At 40.6% G+C, this 24611-nt stretch overlaps 1 protein-coding gene across 1 annotated transcript in view; it reads left to right on the plus strand.

The window, feature by feature from the left end:
* The window catches only part of Gprk2 (G protein-coupled receptor kinase 2), a 295638-nt gene that overhangs the window by 164336 nt on the left and 106691 nt on the right, over window positions 1-24611 (plus strand). The gene's annotated exons all lie outside the window — the stretch shown is intronic.

Below are 24611 nucleotides of genomic sequence, written 5' to 3' on the forward strand. Positions count from 1 at the left end.
CTATTTTATTTCAGGCATTTTAGGATTTCTTAGAAATCCAGAAACACACCTAAACCTAATCTCGTAAAGTCCAACAAAACAGCCGTTATCGAAAATCATCCTTCGTTTGTTTTCCATTTTTATCGAGCGGATAACCGTCTTAATACCAGACTGCAATCTTAGCCCTAACTCACTCCCACACAAACAGCCAAGAAGAAGTTGGAAAAGTTCCCCTCGGGATCTCTCTCCGGTCGCAAACAACAGCCCCTGCAAAGAAGACCAACATCGCCAAAAAGGTTCGCACTTCTGGAGGAAAATCCCCGGTACTGCTCTTCTAACCTCGGGCGATGTCGGCCGTGCCCCCGTCCCCTCCTCCCGTCCAAGATGCAGCACAATAAGCTCCTTAAAACTGTTTGCTCAACATAAAAATAAATCCTTTGAAAACTGTAGCGAAAATTTGCGGGCTCGCGCAAACTGTGCTTTTGCTGTGATGGTGAATGCTACTTTTCCCTGCTACACTCCTCTGTGCCAGTGCGCGATAAGAGATGAAGCGAAATTGATAGCATAGCTGTCATCCTGGCAACCGAACGGAGTTGGGATGGAAATTTACGGTGCAGACAATTCCCGGAGAAACCCGGGTTGGCTGAAAACACTGAACCGTTTATAATCGATGAAATGGCCAATATGCTGAATTCGTAAATACGTAAAAATAGTCAAGTAAATATTTTTAAACAATTTGCGTTTCATTTGGTTGTTGGTACAATTATTCCTTTTAATATGCTTTAATTCATATAATCCACAATTTCAAGCAATATAAACGCAATGTGAGCAGCGTACCATTTATCGTAAACCGGCTGTCGTCATCTAGGATCCTTGGAGATACTCATATTGGATTCCAAACTGGCAGCGAACATCGATTTAAACTTATACTCGTCGAGCCCATCCCATATGTTTATTGCATGGGCTCAGATTCTTAGCCACTGTCCGGTACGTGTCTGGAACATTGCCATAACGACGTTCGGCATAATGTAAATTTGGCATAATCGCTGTACATCGATACATATTTGAAACATGAATTAATTTACAATCTAATATTGTTTCTTATTTTAATTGCTTCTCGTTCTTTAACAAAATCCTTCTTTTCCTTTTTTAAAATTCCTTTTTTATTTTAATAAAACCAAATGCGGTTAAGCCGAAGATATAGCTAAGTCCAATGAGTGATTACTAAGACAGCAGAATTTTTCCTGAATCTTGAATATGGTTCTGCGTTTGAAGTCTTCAAAATTTGTCTATGGAAATTCACTCTAAACATGTCAGGTTTTTTTGGTCATTATTATAGAGATTTTTAGCCATATGGCTAGTTCATCTCTTAAGATAGTAAAAAAGTAAATAGAAGAGAAATAAAATTGGGTTCTCAGAAGGAGATTCCCAATCTTGGCTGTGGTACATATATCTTGCTAGAATGAAAAGATGTAGAAAACTGCCAAAATGGCCAACAAACTGGAAATACAAACAAGGAACACTCAGATATTGCTGTAAAGGTTCACCTCTCTTAGCAAGGTGATGAGGGTGGCTGCTGCCGGGGACTCGTCGCCCAACAGGTTCCGAATGCTGATTGACTCCAAACCGAAGGCAGCCCGAAGGTCCTGCAGCTCCGCCCAGTTCACGAGGATGTGCTCCACGGTGGCTGGCACTCCGCAGGTTTCTCAGGTCCTCCGGAACGGTGTTCCTCCGAAGTTGTGGGAGACTCTGCTGTGCCCGGTGTGCAGCCTTGACACCACCCGTTGTTCTCTTAGGTTTGGTCAGTGTCCCAAGCTCTCCGAACCGTCCGCTTGATCCACTTTTTGACAACTTGGAGCGGTACATTGCCGGTGGACCTGGGTCCAGTGTGGCCTGAGCCGGCGAGGTGGTCGGCTGTTACGTTCCCTTGGATCCCGGAGTGACCGGGTACCCACGTGAATACAGTGTTGGGCGACGCATGCTTTACCGTTCCTTGGATCCACGGATGCTTCGGTGTTTCTGTTGTTAGGGCCAATATTACGCTGTGTGAGTCAGTTACGACTAATATCGGCCGGTTGGCCGGTAACTTAACCACGTGGAGAATGGCCGCTGCCTCAGCTGAAAACACTGAGCATTGGGTCGATGATGGCTCGAGCTACGCGGAAGCGGATTTCGCGATTGTTGGATCGGTGGGGGTGGAAGATGGTCTTAATCAGGTTGGACCGACTGCGACAGTCCTTCTTTACTTGTTGGAAGTGCGGCTCAATGGATAAATTCCAATCGAGGAGCACTCCCAAGACCCTCACGATGTTTTTGGTCGGTATTGCTTGTTGTTTAATCATGATGGGCTGTCCGTTGTTGCGATTCTTGGTGGTACATATATGGCAGCGCACGCTCTTGCCGGCGGAAAGCTGGAAGCCAACGGAGTCAGCCCATCTGGCCACCGAGGAGACTGCCGCTTGCGCTCTCAGTTTCGTCCTCTCATCCTGGCAACCGAACGGAGTTGGGATGGAAATTTACGGTGCAGACAATTCCCGGAGAAACCCCGGTTGGCTGAAAACAGTGAACCGTTTATAATCGATGAAATGGCCAATATGCTGAATTCGGAAATACTTAAAAATAGTCAAGTATTTTTAAACAATTTGCGTTTCATCTAGGATCCTTGAAGATACTCATTAGACTGATGCAAAATTTGAAATGTTCGCTCCACAGTGCTTAAACGGTTCCAAATTGGGTCCTGCTTAGCCTCCCAAAATTTGAACTACGTTAGTAAGAAACTGACTTGGACAAATCATTTCAAGTTTATATGGGAATTACTATGGGAAAACTTATGTTTTTGTTCATATCTATCTAAAAATTCACTACATTACTATGCCACTTTAAAACCACTTTTCAATCAAATTTAAGGAACAAAACTTATGAATGATTCAAGTCACTAATGTCTCAATCTTCAGGAAAACCAGGAAAACCGGGAAAAAGTCGGGAATTTATTTTCACCAGGAAAAACCGGGAAAAAACCAGGAATTTCATAAGTCCACCAGGAAAATAATCTTGTTTGTATAATTTAAATAGGTTTTAAATTTTATGTATTGGACAGTTTCTTTTTATAATCAGTTAAAAACTAACCATTTTGTTCAAGCTAAATCTTTCACACAACTAAACATTGATGAAAAAAATTTACCCTGAGAATTTTGTTAATATATTTTGTATTTATTTTTAACTTAATTTTTTTCTCGAATCAATCAATCATGCATGATTTGTGCTTAATTGATAGCAGACTTAAGCAGTGCCGACGCGTAACTACTTTGAAGTACCTGTTCAACATGTTCAATAAAAAAGTTCCATTTCTAAAACCTTCAGATAAGGCCTTCGAACTTCATGCAAGTTCTACAAAATTCGGGAAAGTCTTACAAGTTTCAGGAAAATCCTGTGAACTACTGTGATGACCTGCGAAATCTCTCCGAACCTTCAGAGAAGTTCTACAAATTTCAGAGAAGTCTTACGAACTTCAGGGAAGTCCTTTAATCTTTGGTGAATAACTACGAACTTTACAGAACTTTCTACAGATTTAATGTAACTTCTACAACATTTAGGCATTGCTTACAACTTAAGGATAATCTTATGACGCTTATGGACTTTTTCCGAGCTTCAGAGAAGTCTTCAATACTTTTGGGAAGTCCTCTGAACTTAACATAGTTCTCCAAGCTCAAAACAGTTCCTAGAACTTCCGAGAAGTCGATTGAACTACAGGTAGTCCTACGAAATTCATGGGAGCTCTCCAAACTTCTGGGAAGTTCCAAGAAAATAAGGAAAGACCCACAAACTTTTTGAAAATCCTTCGATATTTAAAGCCTTATGCACATCAGGGAAGCTCGTCTCAATTTAGGGTCCTCATATATTCAGTTAAGTCCTCAGATCTTCGAGAAAGTTCTTCGAACTTGAAGGAAGTCTTACGAACTTCCGAGAATTTCTACGAACTTCGTGGTACTTCTACGATATTTAAGAAATTCCTATGAATTTCAAAAAAACTCCGAACTTCAGGGAAGTCATAAGATCTTAAAAAAAAGTCCTTCGAACTTCGGGGAAGTCCCATGAAATTCAGGCAATACCAACTTCAACGAACCCCTCAGGAAAGACCTTAACGCTTCAGGGAAGTTCTAGGAACTTTAGAGAGTTTCTATGGACTCCAGTCAGTCTTTTTAATAATAAGAGTTATTAAACCAGCGTTGTTTATTAAATCTTTATTTTAATCATATGATTTTCGAATTATATTGTAATCAAAATTCCGCTAAATAAGATCCCTAATCGTTGACAATTTGCGGAAAACTTAAACAAACTGAAAATCTGTAAAATTGTTAGAAGCAAATGTTTGGTTAAAGAGTCCTCATTAAGGTTGTAAATACTCATTTCAGCTAAAATAATGTTTTTTTGGAATAATAAAACCAAAAGATGGTATGATGACATGTTTTACTTGTAACTTACAAGAAGAGGTTACAAAGTATGCGTTTGAAACATAAAACCAGTAAATTTTGCTTTCTATGAGTCACAATCAGCGATTTGCTGATCGCTGAGTGAGTGAGTGAGTGAGTGTGTGAAAATCGCTGATTGTGACTCTCATGAAGTGAAATAAACAGGTTTAATATGTCAAACACATTCTTTGCACCCTCTTCTTGTATCTTACCAATTCAAAATATAATCATAGCATCTAATTATTTCATAATTAAAAAAAAAAAGTGTTGGATCGCACCATCGGTGCCGGCTCTACGGCATTTGAATATATAAAGCGTTACCAGTAAAAGCCCCCCGGAACGATGGTAGCGATGCGATCCACATTGTTTGTATCATAGTGTTTTGTATGCATTTGTTATTGTTTACCTTTTGTATGGTTGTTTTTAGTTGTAGATAATTATTGTGAGTGAGTTTTATTGTTCAGGAATAATATTTAAGGACTCATTTGTTGTAAATAGTTTAAGTTATTATGGATTCCTGAACAATAAAACTCACTCACTCAGTTTGCGTTAAAAGGAAGTTTACATGCTTCAATTTTAGCATGCATGGATATTTACATCACCATTAAAAATCATAATTTTTTGGTATGTAGGCCTTAAACGTCACTAATGTCTATTCTGGAAAACCGACACCAGCATCTGAGAGAAAGTTCGCTTTATCAGATGATATAGTTAGTTCGTGTGGGCGTGTTGTATTCGTGACCATTTTACGTTTTCACATAGTGCTCGAGAATGTACTGGTGACCTCAAATCTGTGTAAATCGATTAACTAAATTTGGGTTAACGATTCTTAGCGTGTTGACAGGTTGCTTCCACACGGCATGAATTTCTTGGAACTTCTGTGAAATTTCTAACATTTTTCTTGATGTGACTATTTGTAATTGTTGGAACTTTGGATACTTGAAGGTTCTCGCTATTTTTCTGATTTCATTTAACTGCCCTTAAGTACTAGACATTTATTTGAAATTCTCGGAACATCCCTGAAGTTCCCACAGTTTTCCTGGTAATCATGGAAATTCCCGAGCTCTCAGCACTGCTCGAAGTAACGTAACTTCTCTAAGGATCTTTAATCTTTACTGGAGTTTACTGCCATGAACCTCTTTGATCTCCACTGAAGCTCTCGAAGTTTTCCTGAAATCCTTGAAACTTCCTCTAAATTGTAGGATTTTTTTATAAAATTCTCAGAACTTCTTGGAGGATCGGACAATCATTCTGATCTTTTGTCCATAAGTTCTTGGAACTTCATTATAGCTCCCGAAATTTTTCTGAGAGATCGACTTTCAACTTCTTTAAAGTTTGGTGGACTATGTTCTTAGAACATCTTGTTGGCTCCTGCAATTTTTCTCGATGTGAAATTTTCCTGAAGTTTACAGAATTACTACGAAACTCTGAGCATCGAACGGAAGCAGAAATGCGGTCAGAATGGATGTTCTATCAGTGATCAGGATCACAAGCATGTCGTGAAAGCGTTTAAGCGAAATCCCAAGAAGTTGAATCGGTCCAAATCTTTCGTTCAGAGAGCCTAGAACCGGGAGAGACTGCACTTTCATAACGGCTGGCAGCAGACACTTCGTGTCTGCCATCGGTGAACAGCAAAAAGAGATAGCAAACTATACCTTCTCTTTCTAAGAAAACGATGTGCAACAGAATCTTTTTTGTGACTAGTCAACTCTCAGCTTGTTTTTTGCACGTTATGAATAGTCTCGCAATATCAAAGGAGCTTGTAAAATCAATATCAAGCATGATATTTTGTTCCAATATCACGCGTGATATTGAAAGCGTATGAGAGCGGAAAAATATAATTTGACTGATGATTTTGCCAACACTGCTTTTATGCCCAGGAGAGTCGATAAATTTTCCAGCTCGAAAAATTCTTAGATCGAGAATTGAAGTGGCTAGGCTCCAGCATGGTCTTGCTTTGTAGCTGCGCCTTTACCGACTGAGATAAGGGAGGCCCCAAATCAAATCACGTCTACTAGTCGAAATATAGCCAATGGCAGTCAAAACTACAACCATAGAACCATATAGCCACCAGAGAACTAGTTCCGGATACGGATGATGGTTCTGTATGGTCAAATTTGATATCTCTCATAAGCATATCAAGCGACATATCAAATCACATCTACTGGACGAAATATAAGCAATGGCACTCAAAGCTACAATCAAAGAGCCTTATGGTCATCGTAGAACCGGATCTGGATATTCCTTATTATGGTTCCACAAGGTCACATTAGATATCTCTCATGCCCATACCATAATGGCACTCAAAACGACAACTTTACAGCCATATGGGCTCCGTAGAACCGGTTCCGGATCTTCTGGATTGTTGCATAACGATGACCATATGGTTCGATGGTTGTTGTTTTGCGTGCCATTGGTCATATTTCGTCAAGTAGATGTCGCTTGATATGGCTATGAGAGATATCAAATTTGGCCATGTGGAACCATAATTCGGAACATTCGAAACCGATTCCAAGGTAGGCATGTGGTCTTATGATTGTTCTGTATGATGAAGATTGATACCCCCCCCCCTGCCAACACATTCTCAAATATATAAAAAAGAGGGAGAAGTGCCTGGGGAAGAGTACCTCATGTAAGAACCACTCACCAGAATGAAGCAAAACAAAAATCTAATTTAATCGGCCATGGCCTCGCTGAGATACAAATTTTTGAAATAAAATGTTTATCTTAGGCTTTTGCGAGTTTAAATCAGAAAAAAAGACTAATGAATAAAAAGTTATTCAAATTGATACTAAGTATCTAGCAAGCAATCATTTCAACAGAAGAACTGGGGAAAAACCGGGAATTTCAAAATGAAAATTCACTGGTCACTCTGTGAGAAGATACTGAAGGAAATTCCGAGGATCATCCCAAGGGCCTTCAAAGATTTTTTTTTGATAAATCTTAACCCTCCGTTACTCGTGCCAACTTTTGTAACACGAGTATTCGCGCGTTTTACTTTGTACAACAGTGTAAGTTTTCCATTGCCATTTTGCAGCCGAGCTACCAATCGATATGAAACCAACGGGTATTCCCTAAAAAACTTGTTTTTAACTAAACAAGCTAAACTTTTATCACAGTTTACCCCCAAACAATGCGGATAATAGAGAAAATGTGAATGAAAACCGTGTAAACGGTGTCCGTACTACGTGGGATTTGACTTTAATTGCTTACAACATGGAAAATCTCGAGATCCTGACCAGATAGAAAATTACTGTCTTCGGCAAAGTTGTTCTAGAGATCATAACCTTTTTTGCTGGTGGAGAGTAGTTTAGAAAATTCTCATTACGCGGCGCTAGTGTACACGTAAAATTCTCATATCTAATATCTCTAGATCCTGACCAGATAGAAAGTTACGGCAAAGCTGTTCAGGAGATCATAAACTTTTCGATGGTGAACAGTAGTTCAGAATCTTCTCACTAGGTAGCGCTCGTATACATGTTAAGTTCTCGCATGTGATACATCCTGACCATATAGAGAGTAAATGTCTTTGGCAAAGTTGTTCAGGAAGTCAAGATCTTTTCGTTGGTGGACAGTTATTCAGAATGTTCTCACTACGCGGTGCTAGTATATAGACTTAGTTTTTTTCTACCGAGCTCGGCTGTACAAATCTCTGCAAAAGATTTTTTACTGAGATCTCAGCAAACATTTCATTTACTGTTTTTGGCAAAGCTGTTAAGGAGATAAAGATCTTTTGGCTAATGAAAAGTAATTCCGAAATTTCTCAAAACTTGGCGGGCGATTTTCGCATATCAAATATCATAAAATAAATATACAATTTACATCATCCTAAGTGGGATACGACAAATATATTTTAGATTTCTGTTACTGGTGAAGATTTTCATGCAGATTTGTGGATACATAAATTGGGGTGAGTCGTTCCACTTGTATACCTCTGATAAATTAGTGGTGACACGTATCTAAGATGGAAAACATTATCTTAAAAGATCAATATAGCTGAAACTTCCACCAAATGCATGCTTAGAGTCTTCCTTTCATTTTAGCGAAGACAACAAATCAAGAAGACTAGGAACTCTTCCATTTTCTCATACAAACGCTATGAGACAGGTACAATCGCGTCATCTGCCGTTCAAAGGTAAATGCTTCGAACGAATTTGATAGCAAAGATTACAACCTCAGAAGAAGGGTTTGTGTATTTGCTCATTTTTCTATGCGTTGCTTCCACCTTCACTCAAGTGCAGCGCTACCGTATCTGTCGCTAGGATTCTGGCAAAGTTGCCAGTCTTCTTGATTTGTTGTCTTCGATTTTAGGCTAATTTCAAAGTGTCTTATCGAGGGGTCTAGAATAAAAAAATCCCTGTATTTACTTGTGCACGGACAACGAGACTAACTCAGAGAGTGGGGCAATTTTGCTCAGTTGAATGGAGAAATTTATAAAACCGTACACTCCCGATTATATGTTTAAGGACACCCCCAAAAAACAAGCAAAAGTGTTATGTTCATATCTTTTTCATTTTACGTCCATTTTTCGTTTTTTAGAACATTTGAAAGATTTTGGATGGAAATACGAAGAAGCCAAATTGCTCAATATAATTTTCAAAAAAGGAGAGAGCTTTGAACAAAACACATTTGCATGTATTTTGGGGGTGTATTTAAGCTTATGATCGGGAGTGTAGGTTACTCAGCGCTTAGTGAACTACAATTTTGGAAATTTCTCCAGACCACTGAGTAAAACAATCTCACGACTGGCTAACTCGTGTGTATATATTTTATACATTTTACTTTACATTACACATTTTAGACGACTCAGTTCGTTTAGATTTAGGATAAGTTGTATGTAACCACAAATTCGACGTCACACTCCTAGCAGCGTAGGAATAACGGTATAATGAAAGAGATGATAATTTCATATTATCAGGCCTTTTCTTTATGACTTTGGATGTACCTACACACTTAGATTGTTTGCCGAGATGGGCACCATCGAGCAGCTCGGTATTTTATTTTGCTGGATCTCAACGAAACTGTCTACCAGCCAAAAAGTCTTGACCTCCTAAACAACTTTGCCGAAGACAGCAACTTTCTAATTGATCAAGATCTCGAGCTGAATATGCGTGAAATGCGCGTATATACTAGCGCCGCATAGTGAGAAAATTCTGAACTATTGTCACCCAACAAAAAGATCTTGACTTCCTGAAAAACTATGCCGAATACATTTAATTTCTATCTGGATCTAGAGATATTATATATGCGAGAATTTCACAGGTATAGTAGCGCCGCGAAGTGAGAAAACTCTGAACTACTGTTCACCTGCGAAAAGACCTTGATCTCCTGAACAACTATGTCGAAGACAGTAGCTTTCTATCTGGTTGGGAACTCGAGATATTTTATATAAGAATTTCACGTGTATATTAGCGTCGTGTAGTGAGAAAATTCTGAACTATTGAGCACCAAGCAATAGGCTTTGACCTCCTGCAAAACTTTGTGAAAGACAGTAACTTTCTATCTGGTCAGGATATCGAGACATATCACATGCAAGAATGTCACATGTATGCTAGCGCTACGTAGTGAGAAAATTCTGAGAGCGAGAAGCGACAAGGTTATAATCTCCTGAACAACTTTGTCCAAGACAGTAACTTTCTATCTGGTCAGGATCTCGATATAATCCATGTTGCAATCAATCAAGTCAAATCCCACGTAGTATGGTCATAGCTTACGCGGTTTCTATTTACATTTTCCCTATTATCCACATGTTTTAGATGTTTACTGTAATCAACGTTAAGCTTGATTAGATCAAAACAAGTTTTTTTAGGAATACTCGTTGGTTTCAGATCGATTGGTAATTCAGCAACAAAATGGCAATGGAAAACTCATGTGTGTTGTACAAAGTACAACAGCGCGAGTAACGGAGGGTTAAGAGAATTCCAAGTGAATTTTCAGCTGAATTTAGAAGAGGACTCGAAACTAATTCTGAGCAGAATTTCAAATCTTTTCAGATTTCAATTGCATGGTAATTCTATGGAGCAGTATTTAAGAAAATTTCAGCAAGTTCTTGGTTGCATCATTTTAAAAAAGCGAGGAGGATCTTAGGGTCAATTCCAAGAATTTCTGAGATTCTTGGGACTTTAATAAAGAAAATTATGAAGAAGAGATTAGAATAGAATGATTATTTTAGTGGAGTTCCGAAAAAGAGCTCTGTAAAGAGGAATGGTTCTCAAGACAATCTTTAGAACCCTGAATAGAAATTCCGTAAAGAGTTCTGAGTGAATTATCAAGGTAGTAAAAAACTGATTTTTTATAGCCTCTTTAACTCATTTAAGTCATTTGTGATTTGTGCAGGATGAGATTAGAACTCGTGAGTCGTACTTTTAGCATTAGATTCATGGATGCTAACCACTACGCCAGGCTTTTCCCCATGAAAAATGCTGCTGTCGTATTCATGACCCATTTAACGTCTTCGATTTCAACTGAGGAAATTGTAAAAATTTCAGGAATAAATCGAGGAAAAAGCCAGGAAATTGATAATCGGAATTTGCTGGTCACCACGCATTACGTTCGTTTGCTGAGAATCAGTGAAACATATTCCGATACTCAGCAACCAAACGTCACTTTTGCTGAGATCTCAGTAAAAGATGATTACCGGGGGCTCGGCTGTTCAAATCTCGGGAAAAATTTACGAGATTCGGTATTCAAACTTAAGTGTGTAAACACAACAAAAAAGAAGAAATTCTTCAAAATATTATTGCCTTATGTAATATAATATAATAATGAATGACTATTAATTTTTTGGTCGAATGACCTTCGGCGTAATGATTTTCAGTAACATTTGAAAAGAGTCGTGTCTTAATATGTTGGCGCGAATTTCACAATCGTGAAAATTGTTAGAACAAGAGTGTATCTAGAATTGGGTCCTTTCCAAATACTACGCCAGGAATGACCTTGAATCACAACTGCCGTTCGTTAAAACTTCTTATTAGCAATTAGTAGCTTCACTGGCTGCTAGTAAAACTTTCAAATCTTGTTCAGCAGTATCCGGAGCGAACAGCAAACATATATAGGCTAGCAACCGATGCAAGAATTTTTGCGGTCGCCCTCGCAAATTCCTGTAGTAGGGTTGAGCCATCCCTCCCCTCCAGCTCACCATTCCACCATCGTTGAGAATTAGAAGCCGTCATTTTGTCACGCTTGCCCAACTTTATTCCGCGCAAATATTTACCCAATCTAAAGTGATGCGCTTCGCTGCTGCTATTAAGCGGGGGTGGGCGGAGAAAAAAGTTAAACATCGTTTCCCGAAAGTATCATTACTTTGTCCGGTGAATTGTTCACCCAAGAGTCCGCAAATTTCCATCCGATCTGCGTGCAGTGCCACTCAAACGGTGATGATGATAATGATAGGAACGAGCAGTCGGTAGGTTTCTTTAGCCATTAGAGCGATAATACGGATTGATTGGTTCATCCGTGGAACCCATAGGTGGCTGGACAGGTGTTGATGAATCGTGATAAGCAGCTCCTCGATTGCCGTGTAATTAGCTCCGATTACCAAGCGGTTTTATCCCGAAAACGATAGCCAGATGAGAAAAGTTTAGTTCTGTCTAATACGCACCGACAAGAGCCCATCCAAGCCCATTATGCAATGATGATGGACAAATGATTCTCAACGTCACTCAAATGGGAACCCATCCGCTTCGTCTGTTTATGGCATATGCTGCAGAGGCAGGAGCAGGAAAATGACCGAGCAAAAAAAAAGAACAAAACTGTTGCTCCCGGTTGCTACCGGCTGCCGTTGCCGTTGATCGGCGATTCGGAACACCAATTTTCTGACAACTTCATTCGCATGAGCGTGTGCCTGGTAGGCATGTTAACTGTCAGGACCGTCTATCGTTTCAATTTTGAAACCGAAATGAAGCGAAGGTTTTCCGTTTTCAACCAAGTCGGGCAACTTTATTAAATGCTGCCCATTCAAGGATTGCAACATTGCTTTTGGAATGTGAATTTGAACTTATAAAAGAGGCTAGTCTTCTTTCTTCCAACATTCCACCAAGGGTTTCGCACCGTTGCGTTGTTCCGGAAGGTCAGCTGTAATAAACTACATCCCACTCATAAATGTTCATAATTCATAGTTCCCATTCTGTTTTTATTCACTCATCCGGAACAGCGAAAGTCGTTTGCAAAAAAAACAGACGGATCCTGACGGAATAAAGTTTTGTTTTTAATCACATTTTAACAAGCGCTGCCTGTGTTTCCGCTAGGATTCACTCTGATCACCAGCTTCCAGTTTCCACATGAAGGACGACGATGATGGTGATGAAGAGATGCTACCTCCTCTTCACTGTCGAATCTCGCATTGAGTGTGTTGAAGGCTGGCTTGGTTTGGCAAGGGCAAATCTAGGTCGCAATAATTCCGGAATCGAATATGGACGAATCCCAAATGCACCATCAAATAAGCTCGCACAGAAAGAAGGATGTGGAAATGATGCATATGCGAGCGAGTGAGTACACTTCTCAAGTTCCATTCCCAGGAGGGAAAAGAAGAAGAGCCGAATAAAGAGCTATCTAGGAAGTGCCATAAATTTTCATTTATGACTTTTGGCTTCGGAGAACTGCTGCTGGTTGTTTGCTTGCTTGGCTGCATCTCGGAAACCGGAAATGTGGGACGCTTTCGGGTAAAGTGTGGCAGTTAAAAAACACGCTTTGTTTGCACTGTTGACCTAGGACCATCCTTCATGTGATGGTGCTGCAACTGCAGTAGGGCATTGTTCTATGAAATTATGGAGACAAATATGGGAAGCTCTTGCGTCCTTGCATTATACAACTCTCTAGGATGGGGTTGAATTCCATGTTCGATCGAGTAACGGTTTTAGATCGAGGTAGAAACTATATAGATCTTTTAAAGAATCCTTAAAAAGATCTCTATTTTGTCAAAATACGAGTTCCTTAGGTCAGGAAAGGTGAAAAGAATTTTGAATGAGAGTCGCATGAGAACGAAGGATTTTGACGCCGTAAAAACGTGTTCTAAGGCCAGCAGCATCAACGAAGGAAGGTTTTTGATTTCAACAATCTTATAGCACCAAAAACACCTTAAAAACGTGAAAAACGTGCAAAACGCATTCCACTGGAAAGGGATATTAAATTAAAAAAATGCCTTCAAACGCTAAAAGCGCTTTCCTTAGGCCAGAAATCGTGAGCAAAGATTTTAACTAGTGCTGTTATGCTTCCGAAATTTGCAAAACAAGCTATCGAAATACAGTACCAAACTAAAATGTCATATGACAGTCCCTGTCATACGACATTGTCGTCGAAGACCGTCACGTATTTATGTACTTTAGTTTTTCTCATAATAAGAGCTGCTAATGTTGTACCTGTGTGAATTCTGAAAATAGCAAGCAGTGATGTTCTAACAATACCATTTTTGATCCGAAATGGTTTACTTTACACAAAATTGAAGAATTAGAACGAAATAACAGATTGTCATATGATAGTTATTGGAAAATATTCGTTTTGCTCGAATGGCGGTAGAGCATGACTTCACACATACAAACAGACTATCACGCTCGACAGCGAAGCGAGTGTGGTAAAAAACGTCAACTTTTTCAACACGTCCAATCACATGTCAATTGATGTGAATTTTTCCAAAAGCTGTCGGAACTTCTCTGGAGTTCCCAGAATCTTCCAAATGTTCATTGATCGAACTTAAAGATCCCGTAGTTTTCTAGAAATTCTTGGACCTTCCTCAAACTTCACGTATCTTCTGTAGAGATTTTTTGAAATTCATTCAACTTTCCTGAAGTTTTTTGAACTTTCCAGAAATTTTCTGGACTTTCAAGAATCCCTTGAACTTCTCTGAAAAGTCCCCAAAATTTCCCAGGGGTTAATGGAACTGTCTTGAAGTTTTTTTTATGTTCCCTGAAGTTAAATTGCATCGCTTAGAAGTACTCGCCAAAAATAAGTCTCTCAACCGATTGTCATGAAATTTTCAGGGAATGTAATACTATGTACAAGTTTGGGTTACGAATCTTTATTTCACTCTATTCCTTCACCAAATCCAAATGCCCGAACTTTCTTAATTCCACCCATAAGGTTTTGTACAGCGGTTGAATCGACATGTTTTCTGCTTTCAACCATGATTGCAACATTTCCTGCTCCCTAGTGACAACTTTAGGATGCTTACGGAGTTCGTGCTTCATTATAGCCCTGTATCTTTCGATCGGCCACAACTCCGGTGTGTTAAGAGGATTGAGATCCTGCGGCTCGAAATTGACCCCATTAACCACAGAACGTCATTGGATTAGTGACAAGAGGCTAGATCCGGCCAAAAATTGTAGGAACGTTGTGTGATTTGAGAAACGGAAGCAGTTGTTTCTTCAGGAACTCATTCATTTAGACTTAGCCATTTACGGTTGTAGTTGTTACGAAAGGCTTGCTCCGTTTTCCACACGAACAAATCGCCGCCTGCCAAATCATGCATTTCTTGGTGAACTTTGACACTTGCTGTTTCCTGAGGGCAGTGCTGTAAATTCACAAATTTAATTGAACGTTTTTGATGAATATGAGAAAAGCAGCTATCCGCTATCAAAGGGAACCTTATTCGAATTGGTGATATCAGTTGCTTGATGATTTGACGAAGGCACGTCATTTTGATTGGAAGTGACGTTTTCGAGCTATGATTTGATGAAAAATATCTTATCGGCTGTCGACACAAGCAGGCCACTCTCGATGTGTGCTACGCGATCGTCTGTTTACTCGGCAGCAACAATTGTGTGGTCCTCCTCATTGTTCTTCATCAGCAGTTCTTTCGGTCGATGCGTCGTCGACTGTGGAAAGCAACCGTTTAGTGATGAGTATGTGCGTTTTGCGTCCATTGCTGAAATGGAAGCGCCCTACCCCCGGTGGCGGAACTGCCATACATTAAATACAATATAAAGTGTTTATTGTGTTGTACCTTTTGACTCTTTAAAGTTAATTCGATTGAGCCTTGTTAAATAAATTAATGAACAAACAAAAAATCTAATACGATATAAGAATTTTTTGCGTGATTCAAAATGGCCGAATTCTAGCTCAAACATGAATAATTGGCCATAACCAACAATATGTTATTCTGGCAGAATACCGGCGTTTATTTTGGACTTTTTAGGTTATTTCGAGCTTTTTGGTGGTTTTAAGATAATTTTGACGTTTTCAGAATTTGTAAACAATTTCTCCTCAGCCATTTTTTCCAAATCCCTGGAAATTTCACAGGAATTTCGAAATATTATTGTCTTTCCTGGTTTCTCCACATCCGCTTAATCATAAACCAGTATACCAGTACTTGTATAGTTAAAACTGGTTTAAGGCAACCGATTCGATCCCTGCATGAAATTAGTTGTCAAAATTCACTGTTTAAAGATAACCATATAGTTTCTTCAGCAATATTGTTTAACAATATTTCAACTATTCATAAAATATACAATATGGTATTTTCATGAACACTTCGAAGACTTGAATCTCCAAAACCTTATGAAATAATAAACCTGTTTGAATTGGAAGAGTTTTCCTTAAATAACAAGTCGAAATGTTGTATCAGTATGATCAAAAAGACATATCTCAATACAAGTGCCATAAGCACATAGGGGAAATGACGGCTTCGGCATGACAGACTATTTTCGGCAACCCAAATTGAAACACTATTTTCACTGGATTTTCTTACGAAAACACTTCGCTGAATGCATGCAAACGATTCTTTATGCTTTCAGCTTCAATTTGACTATATTTTTACCACTGAGAAAAAGCAATCTAGCAGGGTTTTCTTGAAATGAAACTCACGCACTACAAATTGTTGCTGATTTCGAGCTGCCGATAATAGAACAGCAGATTTACATGCAGTTCAAATGGAACGGTTGCCGAAGAAAAACTGGTTGCCGACAATACTCGCTCTCACTAGAGAAGATTGGAGCTTTGTAAAAGCGTTTCAAAACAGTTTTTGACAATTCTTTCGACTGAAATTGTTAGAGCAGCTGGCAGCAAAAGATTGTAAACAAACCAATACTGCATATGTGTGCGTTCCTTAGAGAAAAAGGCTATAGAAAGAAGGTCGCTGCTTAGGTTGCCGAGAATACGTAAATTCCCCTAGTTAAAGTTATCCAGGTCGCTTTGGAGATTCGATCTTGAATTTCTACAGGTTCAGCAAAGTATTATACAGTGTCCCAAAGTAGTATACAATGTCCCGATCGAATTTTTGTATCCCGTAGAGTTTCATTAAGCCCAAAATCATTTCGTAGGATTCATAGTTATGTTGAGAAAATATAGCTTGTCCTTCAAATCATCCTGAAGTTATACTTTTCAAGTTCTACAAGCTTAACGGTGCCTTGTATGATGTACCAACATATGTTTAAACCCAACTCGCATCATAGAGCCCCATAATATCATGTGAGACATGTAACGGTGTTAACAAAATAAGTTCCAGTCTCCAAATTATCCTGAAGTTCAGATCTTCAAATTTTACAAATTCAACGAGACATCGTTTGATGTCTCGACTAAATTTGTAGACCCAAAAAGCTTCGTGTAGTACCATTTTATTATGCGCGATATGTATTTTTAATGTCAAAATATATTGGGGTCTCCAAGCTAACCATGAGAATGGGTATTGATGTTCTACAGGCTCAACAAAGTCTTGTATGATGTCCACATTTATTATACAAATTCATGAAGCTCTGTAGCACCTCATCACATCAAGTGAGCTACTTACCTTACCTTACCAATCAGGCTAAGGCCTTGTTGTCCTTTGCTGTCCGAAGAAGTCGTCTCCACTCTACTCGATCCATGGCCACACTTCGCCAGCCTCGTAGTCTGTGAAGGGTCCGCAGGTCGCTTTCTACTTGGTCGATCCACCTTGCCCGCCTGCGCGCCTCTTCTTCTTGTTCCTGTTGGGTCGCTTTCTAAAACCATTTTCACTGGGTCGTCGTGCAGCATTCTTACGACGTGCCCAGCCCACCGTAGTCGCCCAATTTTTGCAATGTGGACGATGGATGGTTCTCCCAGCAGCTGGTGCAATTCGTGGTTCTTTGCTCCTCCACGTTCCGTCATCCATCTGCACTCCACCGTAGATGGTACGCAACACCTTCCGTTCGTCCTCCACGAGCATAGTCCAGGTCTCGTGGCCGTCAAGGACCACTGGTCTAGTCAGCGTCTTGTAGACAGTCAACTTCGACCGGAGCGTCCTCCGGAGTCCAAAGTAGGCACGATTCCCTGCCATTATGCGTCTTTGAATTTCTCTGCTGGTATCATTTTCGGCGGTCACCAGTGAGCCCAAATACACGAACTCATCGACCACCTCGATTTCGTCACCGTCAATCTGAACTCGGGGTGGAAGGCTAACATTGTCTTCCCTAGAACCTCTTCCTTGTCATTTCTTTATTGTGAGCTAAGAAGTTGTATTATCAAAATATGTTCCATTCTCCAAATTTTGCAGGAAGTTCTACAAACTCAACGAGGTTTGATACAATGTCTGGTCTAAATTTTTGAACCCAAAAAGCTTCATGGAGCCCCATATAATCATGCAGGATATGTTGTTATAATTAAAAAAAATTGCTGGAATCTCCAAGTTACACAGAGGTTTGGATCTTTATGTTCTACAGACTTAACAAAGTCTTGTATGATGTCCAGATTTATTATACGAATTCATGAAACTACGTGCTATCTCATCACATCAAGTGAGATAAGAAGTTGTGCTTACAAAATATGGTCAATTCTCCTAATTAACTAACCTGGAGTTTAGATTCCGATGTTCTAGCTATTTAACGATGTCTCAACTAAATGTGTGTACCCAAAGAGCTTCATAGGCCCCATAATATCATGTGCGACATGTAGTTGTAATGACAAATTGTTTTGGGGTCTCCAAGTTATCCTAAGGAATGGATCATGATGTTCTACACTGCCTATATTCGCATATCAGTCCCATATGGAAAAATTAGGCATTGAGAAAGTGGCAGTCAAAGTTACAAAGTGCGATTCGCATGTAATTATTTGAAAAATTATAGAAAATTTATTAATATTTTTTCAAGCTAAATCAGTTTCATTGCAGCTTGCATGTTGTGTTACTTCAGTGAAAACTATAGCAACTTTAAAAGCAGAACTGTAACTTCACCTCTGGAGGATTGGATTTTAGGGATGGTACTGATATGCGATTACTTTGCTTTATGGGACAAACTGATTTGATGTTGTTTTCACATTTTTCATGATCAAAGTCCGTAGTTTTATCACATCATATGAAAGTAGATGCCAATTGATAGTGGATAGCGTTGTTATCTCAAAATTGATGAAAATCCATATGGGACTGATATGCGATTATAAGCAGTACAGGCTCATCGAAGTATTGTATGATGTTCAGATTTATTATACAAATCCATGAAGCTCTTCAAGACCTCATCGAATCAGTTAAGATAGCAAGTTGAATTAAGAAAATATTATCCATTCTCTAAATTGTCCTGGAGTGCAGATCTTGACGTTCTACAGATTCAACGAGGTATTGTACGATGTTTAGACCAGAGGTTGAAACTGTTGACGTTTTTTACGACACTCGCTTCGTTGTCATGCGCGATAGTCTGTTTTTATTCGTACTCTCATGCTCTACCGTCGTCTCTCTCACACAGCACAACCGGTAGAATAACATTCGAGCAAAAAGAAAATGATCAAATAACTATCATATGACATGAGTGATTTCGTTCTAATTCCTCAGTTTGGTGTAAATTAAACCATTTCTGATCAGAAATGTTATTCCTAGGACATCTTTGCTTGCTTTTTTTAGAATTCACACAAGCACAACATCAGCAGCTCTTATAATGAGAAAAACTAAAATACATACATTCGTGACGGTCTTCGGCGACAGTGTCGTATGACAGAGCCTGTCTAATGACATTTGAGTTTGGCACTGTACTATGATAGCTTGTTTTGCAAGGCAGTCGATTATCACAGAAAATGTGTCGACTACGGTGACCGCTTACAAGACTGGTTTAGACTAAATTTGTGGACTCTAAATTCTTCCTCGAGCCCCATATTATCATCCATAATTGTAATGCTAACGTATTTTTAAATCTGAAAGTGATGCAAAGGTTTAGATCTTGATGCTCTGCAGACTCAGCAATGTCTTGTATGATACCCTGATTTATTATACCAATCCTCCAAGAGTCCATGGGACGTCATCGCTTCAGGTGAGATATGAAGTTGTATTAAACAAAAATCTTTGATTCTGACTTGAAGTTTTTGGAGTTCATATATTGTCTATAATGAGTTCAATTGTTCTACAGATTCAACTACGATATCTCGACTAAAATTGTGAACCCAAAAAACATCGTGGAGTGATAGCTATAATATCATGTGGGCTTTCTACCCAAGTAACAAGTTCTGTAGACCATGTTTTAGATTTGTAGATTAAAAAAAAGCCTCGATAAAACTTGCAATGTTACTTGGGTAGTTATAATGACAAAGTCTTATGAGAGGTGCATTCTGCTAGATATCCTGAGGATTTTATCTTGATGTTCTACAGGCTGTACGATGTACTTATTCATCATACGAATCCGTGGAGCATTTTTCTCATAGATCTGTGCAACTTTATCTTGAATCGGTGCTGGCATAATTCCGTGCTGGAATATCTTTTGTGAACCATATTGTTTCACTCTGTATCATCCTGAAGAAGATCAAAACGCTTTCAACCGACTCAATCTATGGAGCACCTAGAGGTACATGGGAGTTCCGTTAGCGATGTGGCTTTTGCGCTTAGATTTCTGCATATCAGAGGTGTTGTCGATGTACCTGAAATGAAATAAAATAAATTTAATCAACCACCAAAAAAAAAACATTGTCGATGCACCTGAAATCACATTTTAGGGGTGATCTCGACTTGAATATTGCTGCAGCGGATGGTGCGTCTTGCAGGCAACGATAGTGACACATTTCAGTCGGGAAGGTCGCGAGTTGAACTTCTCGTACTAGGATCTTGAGCGCATGTTCACCTTCCTCTGGTGTTGAAGAATCGGTAGCCTCGTGCTACGACGCGTACTAGCTTGGCTAGGTCCGAGAAACGGTCGAACTGTGATGAATCGACGGTAGTGCTATGCAGAACGATGTTTGGGCAGGCTTCTTGTTGCAAACCGGGAGGTGGTGTTTTGCGAAAACTCTATCTATGCCACCACAAATCATCCTTAGAAATCTGGCTTGTCATCGTTCCCCTAGAATTCCGGTCGGCTGAATTCAACACCGACGGCACATGCCTCCACGTGCAATTCTTCGAGTGACGCTGTATTTCGGCGATGCGGTTCGAGAGGAAAACCTTCCAGACATGTGTTTCGACGTAGATCGTTGACAAGCTGGCTACCGAGCAGTGCAGCGCAGAGTTCCGGTCGAGGAATCGATTGTGAAGCAACGCGTGATTTGGCAATCAGTAGGTGGCTGTGGAGCTGTCCGGAATCGTCGCGAGAGACGACGTAGATGCAACAGCCTTATGCTGTTTTTGAAGCATTGCAGAAGTAGTGTAAGGTGTATTGGCGACAGTGCACGGCTCTGCGTGGCACGAAGAGCTTGTAGTTTGTTTTCCCTCTGTTCGGGACCTAACACCACTGCGATCAGAATGCATTGAGAAATGATGAAGTATTCGTTTTTTTACGGTTGTCTTTCTTGCATGTATCGCAAGGATCCAACTCTAATTGATAGGTCCCGCTCTTTATATCCTTCGGAGAGATGAAACACCCTCCAAATGCGCGCCCCTTTGTCAGTCAAAATTTGATTCATTAGCAATAAAATTAAGGAATGACACCGATAAGGACCATGCATCAGAACCCTAGTCTTAACCACTTCAAACTAGGGAAAAACGAATAGAAGATTAGGAATCACATAGATGAAGACTAACTAACTCCATTTTCCTTGTTTCAAGATCATCCTCGGTGGACATAGCCGAGTTTTGTCACTATCGACAAGGCATAAAAAGTAACAAGGACTAAGATGTGTTCCTTGGATTACTGAAAAATTCAGTTCCCCTAGTTGAAGTAGTCAAGACTAGGAATCGGTGATAGATCTTAGATCCCGTAACGTTCCACGAAAAGGTGATCTACCCACGTTACTGGGTTACGGAGCTAGTACAGGGTGCGTGACGAATTTTTGCAGTAAATTTCAAATAGTAATTTCTCATGCTTGTGCATCATGATTTAGATATATTTGGCAGCACTGGATAGCTTATACTGTTAGGTGTAAGATTTAAACAAACAATGTTGAGTAAACGTAAAGATGTCGAAACAAGAGAGCAATTGCGCGCCGGAGTATGCATGAAAGAAATGATTCGGTCGGTAAATGTGTCTGAAAGAACAGTGTATAATATTAAAAAAGGCTTGGGAAAGTGAGAAGACGGAGCACCTGCTCATACTGCTAATAAAGCACAGAAATGGCTTACGAAAAATATTTCGTGAATTTGGGAGGAAGAAATTTGCCCCCCAAGCAGTCCCGATATCAATCCGTTGGATTATTTTGTATAGGGCGTCGTCCAACGGGATACCAATAGAATCCCTCACACCACACTTAAGTCGCTAAAAGCTAAAATCAAGGCAGTGATGACATCTATGGATCGAAGCATTTTAAAACGTGCATACTGCAGTTCCCGGAAGCGTCTAACTACAGTCGTCGAAAGGGAAGGCAATTTTTTTTGAATAAATTTACTTACAACTTCCATATGTTGCGAAAGAAAATAAATCGCACAATTGCTAGAATAACTAACTGGTGTATTTTTTCTCAATACTACCCACCACGCGGTGTATTCTTCGGACAGACCTGCATCCCACTGCAAGTGTTCTGCCCAGAGAACTTGAACACACATCTTGACTTCAACCACCATGGGTCCCAGAAGGCCAAGAGGATCGAATAGCTGTGACAATTTGGACACAACGAGGCGTTTTGTAGCGGCGTTCAGTGGCGGCAGAGCTGGTATCTTAAATTTGAATGTCTCCGATTGGGGAAACCAGAGAAGTCACAAAATCTTCACAGTAGGCGATCGATCGATTTCAAACTCCGGCGAGGTCTTCCACAGCTGACGAGAAACGTTTGAGAGGACGGCGGTATCGTTTGTCGCCCACTTCCTGAGCACGAAACCGGCTTGCTGCAGCATCTCCATCAACTGACGACAAGCTTCAGCGAGCGTATCTAGGTCGGCGTGGCCGGTGAATACGTCGTCTACGTATGTTCCCTACTTGATCACGGGGACCGCCAATGGAAAGCGTTCTCCTTCGTCCGTGGCCAATTGTTAGAGCACAAGAGTAACATGAAAAGGCGAGCTAGCGAGATTCACAGTTTTTAATTGATACACGCGAACTGATTTTGACGGATCCTTCCTCAACAGGATCTCCTGATGTTTCAGGTCATCTTGATGTGTCTAAATCTGCCGGTACATTTTCTCGGCGTCAGCAGTGACGGCGAAGCGATGCATGCGATGTTGATAAAGGTTGAGTACAGCTGCCTGTATCGTCGGACCGGACAACAGGACCTCGTTGAGCGATAAGCCGTGCAAACCTCGGCAGGACCCGTCGAACACTACTCGTGTCTTCGTGGTTGTACTCTTAGGACGGTGGATGGCATGGTGAGATGAAAAAACGGAGGACTACGGGACACGGACGGATTCACCTCCTCCATATATCCCAGTCTTTCATATTCCTCCATGAATGCGTATTAAGCTTCACGAAGGCCTTCATCAACAGAAAACTTTTTCCCCATGGATTGGAGCAGACGTAGTGCTAGTGGGTAGGAATCTCCAAGCATTATTAGCATTTCCTTCCGTAGAGCCGTAGAGGTACACGGACAATGTATCTGCCGTCTTCAGCTCGATTTACGGTTTGTTGGAAGTGATCTTCACAACGCTGCTCATCGGGAGTGTAGGCTTTCCCAACGCCAAAGTTTTCAACTTCCCAGAACCGTTCGAGCTGCTTGTCGGGTGTATCGTTCATGCAGACGTGACTAGTCTGAACTGCCTGTGGATCGATAGCTAGATTATCTACCTTTCCGCAGACGATGTAATCCAGAACTGTTTGCTGTAGTAGCGGATACCCAGTAGCGACAGAGATTTGCTGACGATCCAGGACCGAATAGAACAATTTATCGCCGATGGTGATATCAATTTTCTGACTGATGTTAAAATGGGGATCAGCAGTGGAATGCTCCATCGCGTAACGTCGATATAGATATGGCTGGGTAGCGCTATGGTATACTTCGGCAGCACAATCTTGCTATTGTAACTCCTAAGTGGACATTCACAGTGGATTGAGCAATGCCGCTGACCGGCGAGTTGAGCTAGACACGCTTCAAACGGAGCTTCTGGTATAGTGAATCGGTGATGAAGCTGGGCTGTGAGCTACTATCTAGCCAAGGCTCTGGGGAAATGTTCGTTGTTGTCAGCGTAATTAAACTCGTTCACTGCTGTGGAGAGCACAACAGTGCTTTGCCGAAAACCTTGCGTAGCTTCAACACTTTGACAGGACGTGGTGGAAGGTTAATGAATACCGATAACGATTGAATCAACCGGCGATGTGGATGGGGCGATACCGACCGAAAGCGATTGCGGAAACGATCGAGCTGGCAAGTTCGCGAGTCGTGAGGTACCGGTCACATCGTGTTGCGACAATTAAGACGATTGCGATCTGATTGCTGTAGCGGGTTGACCAACCAAAGCTGGTGTTGCTACGGATGTACAGATGTAACCAACGACGACCAAATCGGTGGTAGATGTAGCAGAGAATGGTGCTTCTTGAAGCACTGTTTGCACGAATCGCTGGAGCAATCCTTCTCTAGGTGGGTACTCTTCAAGCAGTTGATGCAAAGCCCGTGCTTCTTCACGAATTCGAATCGTTGTTGCGGTGTAAGACCTTGGAAGACCTTGGAAGCCACTGCACTGAAACTGCAAGCAAGCGAGGTGGGACTTTTGAGATTTTGGTAGAGATTGTGTATTGTTAGGGTGGGAGAGTAACTCGAGTAACTCCTTGTAAGTGGGTCGCTTGCCGTCATCTACATGGGTTTCGCAGTCCCGCAGTGTACCGTGGTCCATGTAACTGCTCAATCACTCCATGAGGAAGGAGTTCCAATGATCTTCCGCAGTATCGAGTTTATCCAACAACTGAACATGGCGATCGAAGCTGTCGGCCAACTCCGACAATCCCATGGCGG

The sequence above is a fragment of the Ochlerotatus camptorhynchus genome, unplaced genomic scaffold, assembly GCF_037179485.1.
Source record: "Ochlerotatus camptorhynchus isolate MF236.1 unplaced genomic scaffold, CSIRO-AGI_Acam_v1.1 ptg000170l, whole genome shotgun sequence".
NCBI classification, from domain to species: Eukaryota; Metazoa; Arthropoda; class Insecta; order Diptera; family Culicidae; genus Ochlerotatus; species Ochlerotatus camptorhynchus.